Consider the following 12724-nt stretch of genomic DNA (forward strand, 5'->3'; position numbering starts at 1 on the left):
ACACACCATCCCGCAGTCATATCACTCCTGTGCTTTCTCAACTACACTGGCTTCCAGTTCAATCACGACTTGATTTCTCAAAACATATCTCTTTAGTGAAGCTTTTAATTTATAATCTTACAGTGCTTGGTTGACACAATCAACTTAAGGTTCAAATGCAAATGTCAGGGAAGTGACCTTGTGTTGAGGTTGAGCTGTAAAACCAGTACTAAAATACTCCGTTGTGTTTGCTAAGTCACTGTTCAGTAGAGGAGTTCATGTAAACATGCATGAGCTCATGCATTAAATAAGTATTTAGCATACAGTAACTAATTAAAGGTCAAATATTTTACCAGTTTTATTTTATTAGTGAGGTAGCATTATGAAAACGAAATTAGATTTTTTTTCTTATCTTAATTCATGTTCCTGATCTAGTTATAAAGGTGATTTATCTGTGAATTTTATTAGAAAGAAAAAAATCTAGGCTATATAATATTTAAGTCATATAGTGTATACGTAACATATAAAATGTGTTCCTTCATATTCAATTAAATTTAGTTGTATTTTAATAATTATTTTAAATATAATTATTGAAATTTCATCTGAAAGAATAGGCAGTGTTCAACAGACTGAAAAAAAAATATTTAAATAATTTTCACTCAGAAATGACTACATTTAACCATTAATGACATTATTATTCAATTATTTCTTCAATTATTTAGTTGCACTAGTAAACTGACAATAAAGCAGCTATATTTTTCATTGATCACTTTAGATTTTCTATATCTTTCTATGTGGTAAGTCAAGATAGAGAAGGTCATATTTGTTGACTGAAGTTTAATATTTATAGCAAAATTATTTATAAGCAACAGACACTTGGACAGATTTGGATAGTCATCATAATGACGGAAAACAAACAGCTGTTCAGGAATAAGGACACTTTCATAACCATTAACAAAGTGAAAAGAACCAAAATAATACAGAAACTCATTCAGCCGTGAAACTGCAAGAACGTAGATCATTGTGCACCTGAATGAGACACTTGACACCGGTTACTAGATGCTTCAGATAAAAAAAACCTTATAAACAGAAAGTATGAGTACGTTAAAGACATGTTTAAAGAAGAAGAATCATCTTCTGTACACCAGAATAAAGTGCCTGAAGTCACAGGAGTTAAAATCTAGACAATGTGTCTACAAACCAAACCATGAAGCTTTAGGAAATCTCCAGTCTCACTGTGATCACATGGAAAAGAGTGACCTGGCATATCTGGAACAACTATCGCTTTACAGTCATTGTTCTCAATGCGCTTTACACTAGAAATGAGAACAAAGTAGAGCTACAGTTCAAATAGTACAAAACAGTTCAAACATTTGATTTCGGTGTTACTGCTTTAGCACTAACAGATCATAGTACTATCATATGACACATATATGAGCCTGTGAACACAGTACAGTTATACAGTTTTGAACTAAAAAATATTGGTGTTTTGTATTCCAGTCTGATTTTGAATCATTGACTGAAAGTGATGTTGAAGAACACTCTAGGTGAGAAGAGAAAAACACAGTGTTAGAAATCGAAACAGATCAATTCTCTAAACATGAGCGGTGAATCTCTCACCTCGTCTTTGAATATCTCTCACATAAAATGATTTTCTGCAAGTCAGTCTGGACGAAGAGAGACTGAAAACAAATAAACCAAGATTCAGGCTACTGTCTGAGTGAATCACATCAACCTTCCTGATCATATTCCACCCCAAAATCAAAACTGCCATTGCATTAAATTGCTTTAAATGAAACAGTTCACCCAAAAATAAAATTAGCTAAAGATGGCCTCATCCTCTGGACATTGAAGATGTAGATGAATTTGTTTCTTCATCAGATTTGAAGAAATGTAGCATTGCATCACCTGCTCTCCAGTGGATGTTCTGCAGTGAATGGGTGCCGTCAGAATGAGAGTCCAAACAGCTGATAAAAACATCACAATAATGCACAAGCAATCCATACCACCATTCCGACGGCACCCATTCACTGCAAAGGATTCATTTGGTGAGCAAGTGATGCAATGCTACATTCCTCAAATATCTGATGAAGAAACAAACTCATCCTAATCTCGGATGACTTGAGGGTGAGATAAATTCCACAAATTAAAATTGTTGGGTAAACATATCATTAACTTTCTTCTTTAGTGCATAAATGTTCTAGTGTTTAGTGAAAACCTATTTCTGCTAAACGCCCACATGAGGAGATATTCATATATTTGAGTTCAAATCTGAAACTCATCTCAAGTGTTCTTACAGCGCGGTCGATATCCGTCAAGACTGTTCATCTGGTGCACTTTCAGGTGTTCTCTGAATCCACAGGCATGTTCTTTTCCTCTCTTTAATGTTGTTTTCTTCTGTGCAGGTTTGGCTCTGTCTCTCATAGCATTTCCCTTTCTCTGTTTTTCTTTTTCCTCCGGTGTATTTTGTTTTTTTACTGGCGTTTCTTTTAGTCTTCCTGTCATCCTACTGCCACACATATTCACAGAAAACATGCATCCCTGTTAAAGAGAAATCATATTCTGACTGAACAAATATTAGTATAACAGACTAATATAAAGAGTGCAGGACAAAAGTTTGGAAATCTGAGATTGTCATTCACCTGAAAAAATATACTTCATGTTGTAAAACGAAGAAATTGCATTCAATGAAGAATAATTTTTTTACATTCTTCACTAGATAGAATGAATAAGATGTACACAAATGAATGATTACTGATTATGTGTACTCCTAAAGAGTGCAGCATTTGCACAGAAGAATGTAAGATGACCTTTGAAACATTTTCAAAACTAAGCTAAAAAGCGATATATTAAGACATTCTCAAATTAATGCACATCTTTCTATTTCTCAAAAGTCAAATTCTGCAATAGAAATGTTTGAAATCAAAACTATGCATTCTGAATGCGATCTAGAAATGCAAATCATTCCATACCACACTCACCTAAATCCAGATCTGGAAATATTTATTCCACTTTTTTCAGATTTATGTTTAATTTAAATCCTTGAAGCATGCAGCTACTGAAGCGTCAAACCTCCAGTAATCACAGCAAAGAACGAACACCAGAATCGAGCAGGAAATGTGCGAGTACATATACCAGCTTCTATGACGCGTGAAACGACTGGAGAAAATGCCTGCACTGAACTGGTTTTGCCTCTTTTCTTTCTTTTAAAATAGATCTTGTCTTCGTTGTTTTCATTACAATAACTGATGATGCAAATCTCTGATGATGACATCTCATTACAGTGTTTGGCCATAGCAAGAATAAAGACATTTTACACATTACACTTCTTACACAAATATAACGAAAGCACATTTTTTTAAATAGTATTTGCATTCAGTTTGTTCCATTAAAGGATGATTTACTGTTATACTGCATGTGTGTCACGTCTTTACTGAATAATCCAGACCTCAAGAGCTCAGTGGAGAATTCAGTGTCAATGTCAACAGATCTTGATGGCTGGAATCCATCAACAAAACAAATCAAAAACCTGCACTAAAATGAGCAAAATCAAAATAAAACTAACAAACAAAAACTTTCGTATGCTAAAACTAACTCAGCAGCATTAGTGACGTCCATATGCAAAACCAATTTCAAATTTTAAGTCCTGAGATTTATACGTCATATAAAAGCTTTCCATTGATGTATGGTTGGTTATGATAGGACAATATTTGGCCGTGATCTGAGGGTGCAAAAAAATACTTAATATTGAGAAAAGTTGTCTAAATGAAGTTAGTAGTAATGCATGTTACTAATAAAAAAAATCAAGTTTTGATATATTTGCTCAATGATCATGCAACATGATCTTTAATTAATATCCTAATGATTTATTACAAAAAAGATCATTTTGACCCATACAATGTATTGTTGGCTATTGCTACAAATATACCTGTGCTACTTATGTCTGCTTTTGTGCTCCAGAATCACATATAAGCATCTCAGAACTTAAATGTACAACTTAAAAATGACTAATGACAACAAAGGGAATTTAATAGCTTGCTGAAAACATTAAAATGTAAAGTGGCGACCTCATGTGGTGAACTTGAGAATTGACAAAACGGCAAATTTATCTCATTATTTTAATTATTACATAACTATATATGTATGTATTTGAATATAAAGAATATGCAGGTTTAATCAATTCGAATTGAAAAGTTTATGATTTTAAATATACTAATATACTTATAAACAAATATACTCCACCCACCATTCTCTCAAAACAACAGATTACATTCGCTGTTTTTAAGGGCACGTACAAGCCCCGCCCATCACTGCTGTGGACGCCTCACATCAAAGGCTCTGTTTCACGAAGTGGGCGGGAGTTCGAGTGACGCGGACCAATCAGAAGCCTCTTGGCCTCAGCGACTCCAGAGCGCCGCGCCCCAGAGACGCGTACCGACAGAAACAAACGGTTGCAGAAAGACAGTGACCAAAATCCCTCTAACGTAGAAAAACTTCTAGTTCCCCGCCTGTCCCAGAGTCTCTGTCCACTCCAACCGCACAACTAGACCCACATAAGCGTAAGTTTCTGTTTCTAATTTATGTTCTCTCTGGAATCTTCTCCTCAGTGTTGTAGTAGCGCGGCCTCGACGCTACGCCAGTGCCGTTAGCGTACGCTTTCTGCACAACAAACGCGTTTGTCGTGTATCTTTTCACACTTATTGTGATTTTAAACTCATTTTGGAGGTTTTCTGACACGATCGTGGACCTTTGTAACGATTTTTTAGGTGTAACCTTAACGTGGACACAGTCGCGCGAGGGCTAACGTTACTGCTAACGTTACTCTAAATAAAATAAAAGTCTTTTCATTTGCATCTTATAAAGTTGGAAATATTTTGTAATCTATAAAATCATGTGGCGATCTTTGTTGCATTTGTGTGGTTTTATAAAGAATGTTGGCATCTTTGTTTATTTTCAGGATGTTTTCGTTTGTTTTAAGTGTTAACGTTATTTGTTATTGATATGATTTGATTAAAGATAAACTCGGGTTGTTTCTTAGTTGCACTAAGTGAGATTGATATACATTTTACTATATATGTGTGCGTGTAAATATATTTATTTGAATTAAATTTAATGATCTTTTTAATGCTAAGCAAAAAGAAAAAAAATACTTAAAAAAAATTTCCACTGTAATTATTTCAACTTGTACACCCTTCGTTGCTGTATTTCATGGCAGTAAGTTAATTTTTCTTTTGTCATGAATATGCACACTGTACACTCAGAATAGACACTAAATGGCCATTCATGCTTCATGATGTAACTAATCTGTTTATCACTAGTATCATTAGGCCTGTTGTGTTGTGGGATGTGTGTGTTTTTATCACAGATTGGGCTCATGTGTGTGTCACTGGTGTCTCGTCAGTCTGCCAGTCAGAGAAAGAGAAAAACTGAAGCGTCTGTCTGATGGTTTTACCATACGGCCATCACAGATCTGTTTGCAAAACCCGCTTCTGATTGATTATCGATCTATTTTCCTCACTGGTTATCCTCTGTAGAGTTGCATGGGGTTTCTATCAGCTTGTTGCTTTAATAAAACTGTGGCAACATCATCAATATGATAGAACAAGCCAATAATTTATAACAGTTGATATAATAATCAATTCTTCTGTCAAGTAGTAGTTCTGTAATATTTTTAAAGTTGTTAAAGCTTATGCATGTTAATGCATTTTGGACATATTACAATTATTTAAATGCGGCTTGTTAATTAGGAGTTGACATGATCACTTTTATCAACAACTTTTGTTCAGTTTCAGAGGTTTTTCAGTAACGGTGTGATGGTTAAGCCCTTGGTTTGAGTGTAATTCTCTCTCTCTCTCTCCGACCCACGCCCACGACCCTCTAGAGGGATCGAAAATGTGTTTCTCATTTTCATCTCTCTTTCCCTTCTTCCTCTCTCCTCCCTTTCTGCTGACAGATTTTCATACGTGCAGTGCCGAGTTGCTTTAAACAGGAAATAATCGTATGTCGCTTGAGCAGCTGTTTGCAACACAGTCTTGAGTGTGTTCTTGTGTGTTTAGCACAGTATAAACTGTCTGAAACGGTTCTGTTTCAATGCTTGAACCTCCACAGGCAGCATTTCGAAGCGGCGTTGGCAAGATCCAGGCACAAAAGCTATTAGAAATGTGATTTATGCTGCTTTAAAATTCCTTCGTTTTGCCAAATGCAAAGGCAGAATTGCATGTGCATTTGGAAAAATTAAATTTTTTAAGCTTAGTTATCATGGTAATATTTTATTTACAACTTCAAAAAATCTTTTTTTTTTTTTTTTTTGTAGATAAAGAAGAAATAAATGTTAAACATACTAAAAAGCATTTTTCCAATAATAATTGTGTTCCGTGAGAGATTTGCTGTCAAATAATATATATAATATTTAGTTTTAATAATAATTCGTATAATATCTTTTTATTTTTTTTATTTTTTTTTTGCAAAGAAATGTCACATAGAAATAAATTCTGTAATGCTTTGTGGCAGACTCACTAAAATCCATCCATGGTGGTTTTAGAAAGAGAAATGTTGATTATAAATATACTTAAAATTCATTCAGTACCAAAAAAGCAATGCTTATTATGATAGCGTAAATAAATGTTTATATTTGATAATATATGAGCAGTGTATGAGGGGAACAGCATAAATGAATGAGACTTTCAGTGTTTTGTATTTCTAAATTGATTCTGGATTTGTGTAATATGCTATCAGATGTTTATATTAGTTATTTTAGCAGGCCAGAAGTGATATTTTAAATATTTGTCCGGCGTAAGGAGGGTCCATCTCTCTGCATTCGGTGAATGTGAGTTATGTGGAGTATTCTGATCTACTGGACCACATTTAGACCCGCAGTGTGCCAGGAATAAAGCAGACATGACATTCCTCAGATACACAGCGTTTAAGATGTTACACAGCTGTTGTGTGGCGTGGCCACAGTCTTCATTTGACCAAACTTTATTAACGTACACAAAGAAACATTTAAAGGCAAGTTTGAGTAATTCGCAGATATTTAAATGATGGAATTTGATTTATCAGTCAATACATTTTGCAGTCACACTGCAAGATTCACCACTTTACAGAAAATTATATTATGTTTGTACATATTTTGTAAAATAAAGTCTGTTATTTTTGTTAAATATGTCAGAAGTTATATATTTTTTTTTCATTTCAGTTTTAGTTATTTTAAGGTAAACTGAAATGCTAAATGTTGCTTTGGCTGTTTTATTTATTTATTTAATCATCCCAGGTATCAATAATTTTATAGTCAGTTATTATCAATAATTTTTTTAAAGTTTATTTAGCATGTAATAGCGTGTAAAATCATAATATTTTAGAAGGCTTGAATTTTATATATTTTAATTGATTTATTATATAGATATTCATTTTAATACACTTGAATTTCCACCTTGGGGGATAAATAAAGTTGACCTAATCTAATAGCACATTTGCCCCCTGTCTAGAGGAGTTTGGGCTGGTGGGTATAGTTTATATTTCTTATCGTAGACCATGAAGTGTGTATTATATCAATTTTTGATTATTTGTTTGTGGAAGTCTTTGCATTTTTAATCTTTGCATTTTAAAACATAACATCACTCTCCAAGCATTTCACTTATGATCACACCCCCATAAACATTCAGCAAGCAACTCAACCCCCCCCCCCCCACACACACACACACACACACACACACACACACACACTCCCTCACATCTGTGTGGTGTTACAGCTGAGATAATTCACACACTTCTCTTCTGGAAAGTAGGTCAATGAGGGAAGCTCCTCATGAGTTAGTGATAAGACGCAAATTCATGCAGTTTACATTAAGATCCAACACTTTACCAGACCCTAGTATTAATCTTTTGAGTGACTGAGCATCATTGATACTATTATAGCTTTATCGATATTTTGAATTAGTTTTTATTTTTATATATTTTAGTAACTAGTAATTATTTAACCAGAATCTTCTTTTTCAGTGAAATTACTCAGTTGTGATTTTAATAATTTCAGGGAATTTTTGTAAGCTTGTTTTATAAATAATGGATGCATTTTTAGTGCTTATCAACAAATCCATACAAGTATCCAAAGAAACTCTTAAGATGTGAATCAGACAGGCACTAAATGATAATCGATTTAACCTGTCGACTTAAACATTGCTGCCATTAAGAGATTTGGCTCTGAGATTGTGTAATCAAGCTTTCTATCTTTTCTGTCCTTCTCTGTATATGAACGGTCACACACTTCCTCCAGCTCTGCAGGTGTCCCAGTCTTGTATGCATTTATAAGCCGATCACTGGGTTCGTTTGGCTGCTTTCAGTCACGACAGACTCTCTCTGATTGCCTGCTGTCCGCTTTAACGACTGCCAGTGAGTACTGGAACGGGTTTTGGCCCGGACTAATGGGCTTTGGCCTTCATCTGAGCTGAAATGGATTTGACTGCCATTCAGAAACTGTCAAGAAGCCATTATTGATGCAGGAAATTCATGCAGCGAGATCTGGCTGCTTTACAACGGCTTTACAGTACTTCTGAGTAAACAGCATGCTCAGTTTCTTATGCTCTCAATGGATTTTGCGGGAAAATACACATTTGTCTTAACGTTTAGCTTGTTGTAATTGATATTGTTGAGCATTTGCATGCTTGATAATGAAACTTTCCAGATGTTTCTCTCAGCGAGACAGCGATCTTAAAACGAGGCTAGAGGGAAAACTGAAGATATAGTGAACGTAAAAGCTGAGATACTGTAAATAGTCTGATATAATAAAAACTGTAGATGTTGATGAAGCGATTCATCCAGTTGAGCTGCATGCAAGAATTCAGGAGTAAGTGGGCAGGAAACAGGACACAAGTGACCGAATACTGTTACATAATCCTACAGGTTTCCATAGAAATCGGTTTTGTTTCCATAGAGAATACAGTCATGCCTACACATCTCTGTGCTCTTAAAACATGTGCAGAGATTATACAACACTGCATAAATATATGAGCTATAAACATCATTTCTGTCTGTCATGATAATCATTTTACTGTTTAATGAACTCTGCAAAATGCTTTGAGGTTATTGCTTTCCTTAAGTTAAGATTTATAGGCATCATTTATTTAAGGATGCACTAAAAGTCTTTTGCATGAAAATGGCATCTTTGTCCACAGTTTTAGGCGTGCCATTTTCAGATCAAAGAGACCATTGCTTTAACTGATCTGTTAACTTTTAAAAAACATTTTTATGAGGTTCAAACTAGTAAATGAAGTTGCACTACAATACAAATTTGAGTGCATGCACAAAATGTAATCTACACTTAAAAGTATCACAGATTTTCTTTTTTTTCTTTTTTGTCAAGACAAGAGTAATATTGTTCTATACTGTAAAATAAATTATTATTAGGCTGTTATTATTATTTAAATACCATTTTATTTAAATACAAAATTTTGCAGAAAAATATTACAATTAGTGTTTCTTATTTAATATTATTTATTAATATTACTATTATGAATTACTACTAATGAAGATGATATTTATTAATATAATTCCTGTAATTGTTAGTAAAAAAAAAAAAAGCACATTTGTTACGGTGCATGCAAAATATTTTAAATATTCTCAAAAATATAATACATAATTGCAAGTCCATAGCTTTTTTTAATTGTTGCAGAAAAACAAATGTCCATTTAATCCTGTATTTATTATAATAGCATTTGTAATGCTTATCTTTTTAAACCAATTGTTTAAAAAATGTTTAAGCATTGTTAATTTAAATCACATTCTAACATTAATAAAGATCATTATTTCCTCTAAAAAGTCAATAGAAATTAATTAAATATGATGTTTCCTTATGGAAGTGTCATATGTGTGTGTGTTTCTACTATAGAAAGTTACATTTGACCAGATGATGAAGTACAGTAATATTTGTCCAGGGTGAGGTCGTGTTCGAGCAGCCAAAAATCTGATCTAAATGGAGTTCAGAATCCGGCTAAATGTGATTGCAATTTAACTTGTGCTTCACTGTTTTTAGTTTCCTCGCTGATGGTCTGATTTTATGGATGAAGACCGTTATTGTGACTGATTCTGATTGTACTCTTGGTCATTTAGGGATAAAAGCTTTGTTCGGTCCTAAAGGGTCACTGTGTTTGTCTAAATCTAATGCTAAAATCAATTAAAAACACAACGGAAAACCCAATAGCTGCACTTAATGTTCCAGCTGGCAGGAAACACTGGAACAAAGTGATTGGATTTTCGTGGGACGTTTGGTGTTGATAGTCACAGCAGGTTATCAGAAGATTATTTTGGTTCGAGCTGAGACAGGAGGGGTTTCCAATCATTGTCTGTTCTCTGGGAGGGGTATCATCGTATTTCCTGTCTCAACAGGAAGTGACAGGCAGAATGCAAACAGAATTTATTCTCTGAGGACTTTTATTTGTATCTTCAGAATGATGCATGACGAGGCTTCTGTGCCTGAACTCGTCCGAGGCCTTTATAAGATCACAGTGGAAATCAAAGTATCTTTCAGTGTCTCAGTTACCAAGGAGATGAAGACAGAAGGGCCGCGCTGTAATTTACGTCCTGAAAGAGAGTGGGAGGAAACTCTGGAGCTCTATGTTTTGCGTTGAGGTGATACTTGAGGCTCGATGTGCTGCAGTGATATGAGAAGCGAACGCTAGTTGGTGCTCCAGTATAATCGGTCCCGCCGAAACTCATCCAGTGAGAAACGTTCCGCGGTGCAAAAATAAGTTATTAAAAACACGGGAATTTTTTTCTGTAATTAATTAATCTTAGTTAACGCGTTATTTTTTGTGTAATTAATTAATCTCAATTAACGCGTTAAAGTCCCGGCCCTAATTATTATTATTATTATTATTATTATTATTATTATTATTATTATTATTATTATTATTATTATATCGATTTCTAGACTTACTATTTGTTTAATAATAATACATATAAAAATAATAGTTATTATTATTATTGTTATTATTATCATTATTATAAAAAATAATAGTGATCATACATATAAAAAGAAATGTTTTCTTTTGTAATATCTTAAAAAATTGTGTATTTAATGAAAATAATATAAATAATAATGTAGTTGTTGTTGTTGTTAAAGTTATATTGCCATAATAGCCAAAATCACTTTTTCTTTTCTTTTTTTCTTCTTTTTTTCCCCCTTCAAACCTTTTTTAGTTAAAATCATAGTCATAGTTTTTCAGTTTTTAATTTTGCCCCCTTTCCCAAGTTGAGCAGTCTTAGTGCTGCATTTTCAGTATTTTTGTTTTTTCCAGATTGTGCTAAAACCTGCAGTTTTAATGAAAGAAACAAGAACATTTTGACTTATCAGAAAGTTATTTTCCCCCCAAATCTATCAGCCCTAGCCACACCCTTTCTTCCTAATTTTAAACTAGCTCTATTTGTAATAAAGGTTAGAAGCCCAATGTGTTTAACTCTTATTAAAGTCTATAATCAGTGCATTCAGTTGTCTTTGTCAGAAAGCATGTTTTCAGTAGTTTCTAATCAACTGCTGATATTGATTCTGTTCTGATTATTAGTCTCACTCATTTAGAGGCTCTGAGCTGAAGTGATTTGTTTCTAGAGGAAGAATGAATCTCCTCGTTCTGGTGTTGAGAGCTCGTGGTGTGTGTGTGTGTGTGTGTGTGTGGATTGAGAGCAGAGCAGCTGTCCGGAGCTCCAGGGTTTCATTACTCAATGCTGCAGTTATTTCCTGCTCTGGGTCTGTTCGGGGCTGAAGTGAGCAGTCTGTGTGTGTCAACTTCATGCTCTAATACTCTGGGTTGCTCTGGGTTGATTGTTTTGTAGGTTCTGCTTTGCTTTGAGATAGATGTAAATGTTCTGTAGCAGTGGGTCCGTGTTCATATGGCTTTGAAACATCTGCTTACAATCAGCAACAAACCACTTGGATGCACAAATGACATTAGACGATCGATAATGCTGAGTCAGACAGACTGACTCCCTTCCAGCTCTCTCTTTGCCGACAGTGTCATTCATTCTGCAAATACTCTAGAGTATAAATACAAACACTAAAGGCACGTTCGCTTTTTTGAATGCCTGAGCTCTTTAAAACCATTATTATTATTTTTATGTTTTACAGCTAAATATGTAATATCATTGTGTCTCATCGATTATTATTTTTATATAATAAATAACTGCATAAACCTTTTCCCAATGGTCTACAAGTGCTTGAAAATGTATAAGCTCACCTTAGGAAATGGAGAGTCTCTGTGTGTGCTCAAAGGCAAAATAAAAATGTCGATAAATAATATTTATGAAAAATACAATTCTATGAGGTGCATTTTTATTATATTATGCATTTTAAAATAATGGTAATATTTTGTTTATTCTAATCATGAGCTGCAGTTTTTTCATTTACCATTTTTAAGTGCTTAAGGTCATAAAATGTTAGTATTATTATAATTTGCTTAAAATACTCTATTATTTTATAGTGGAATATTGCAATTGCAATTTTTCACTGTTTAATATTTAGAAAAAATATTATTTGAATAAATAATATGAATTCAGATTATTTTAAAATGGTTACTAATTTATTTATTAATAAAAGTATTATTTTATAGTCATTTTGATCTAAATTGACCAAATCTATGGCCAAACTGTGCTGTTATGCAAATTAACACTTCAAAATCAAATCTGGTGTTTATTTGAGTTTTTATCTCAAAATGAAGATTAGATTATTATTAACTAAAAAAAGGCAAGATTTCAGAAAATT

The 12724-nt window shown here is 33.7% G+C and overlaps 1 protein-coding gene across 12 annotated transcripts in view; it reads left to right on the top strand.

Moving 5' to 3' along the window:
- The first annotated feature begins 4360 nt into the window (after positions 1-4360).
- Positions 4361-12724, top strand: part of LOC113039114 (alpha-adducin-like) — a 33427-nt gene continuing 25063 nt past the window's right edge. For 4 of the 12 annotated variants that reach the window (XM_026197018.1, XM_026197025.1, XM_026197026.1 and 1 more), the window contains exon 1: positions 4363-4538. The gene's annotated coding sequence lies outside the window, so the exon portion shown is untranslated. Of the gene's footprint in view, positions 4539-12724 lie in introns of all 12 variants that reach the window. The other 8 variants (XM_026197022.1, XM_026197020.1, XM_026197019.1 and 5 more) reach the window with 5 other exon arrangements.

This window comes from Carassius auratus, chromosome 21 (genome assembly GCF_003368295.1).
Source record: "Carassius auratus strain Wakin chromosome 21, ASM336829v1, whole genome shotgun sequence".
In the NCBI taxonomy this organism is placed as follows: domain Eukaryota; kingdom Metazoa; phylum Chordata; class Actinopteri; order Cypriniformes; family Cyprinidae; genus Carassius; species Carassius auratus.